Genomic DNA, 1076 nt, shown 5'->3' on the forward strand with positions numbered 1-1076 from the left:
CTGAGGAATGAATCTTGATGGCAGCACCAACTTCGTGTGTGCGTCTGGTTCCTGAGGTTACCTGGGGCTGGGCTCGGTGTCCCAGATAAACCTTCTGCCCTGCTTTCCTCTTGCTTTCCAAGCGAGACCTGAGGAAGCAGCAGACTACATGCTGCTCTCTATCGTTACTGAGTAGCGCTACCCAGACTGGCCGGGGCTGGGGCTGCATTACCGTAGATGTTACACAGACTGAGTTAGAAACCCAGTGAAATCAGTGCTTCAAAAAGCAGGCGATGCATTCCCAGAGCGTTGCGCAAAGGTGTGCAGGGGGCTGCGGAACGGGCAGGGGACAGAGCAGGGGAGCGGTGTGGCACGAGGTGCCCGAGCAGGTTGGAAGGCGAAAAGCACGGCCACGATGCCGGGTTGGTGGCTCTGCGACTCTAAGCCCATCGCCCCAGTTGCACGAATGCGTGCGAGCGCAGAAGTGCTGCTTTTGAACTACTTGGGTGCCGCGGGCTTTGCGCTGGCCGGACACGGCTGCGCGCTGTTAGCGCGCACTGGCGGCGTATCCGCACCTCCAAACTCTGCCTCCGCTCAGACCGCCCGCCCTCCTTCCCTCCCTCCCGGGGCGTCTTCTCCTTCATCACGTCCACGTTAATGCGACCGCCGGGACCGGCCGCCCTCGCCCCGAGCCAGCAGCGCACGTCCTGCCGAGCAACCTGATCGTCAGCCGTTCCCCCTCCCGGCGGCAGCGCGGCTTTGCTCTCCCCAGCGGTTTGCAGCGGGCAGGCGAGAGAGGAGCGCGTTGGGTTCCGCTCCTGCTCCTCCCACCAGAGCCACCCTCCCGCTGCCTCTCCGCGGAGCACGCAGCGCACACGGCTCCGCCGCGCCGTGCGGGATCGGCCGCGGCGCTCGGGCTCCGCTCCCGGACGCAGCGCTCTCGCTCCGCTCCGCTCCCTCCTCCTCTCTCGGCGTCCCATGGGCCGGGGCCGCCGCGCAGCCCCCGCCGGGCCATGAGCGGGCCGCGGCTCCTCCGCGGGGGCCGGCGGCCGGCACCGTGAGCGCGGGGCCGCGCATGCCGGAGGGGCGCGTCCCCC

The sequence above is a fragment of the Lagopus leucura genome, unplaced genomic scaffold, assembly GCF_019238085.1.
Source record: "Lagopus leucura isolate 7727_CA_CO unplaced genomic scaffold, USGS_WTPT01 Super-Scaffold_100047, whole genome shotgun sequence".
Lineage (NCBI taxonomy): Eukaryota > Metazoa > Chordata > Aves > Galliformes > Phasianidae > Lagopus > Lagopus leucura.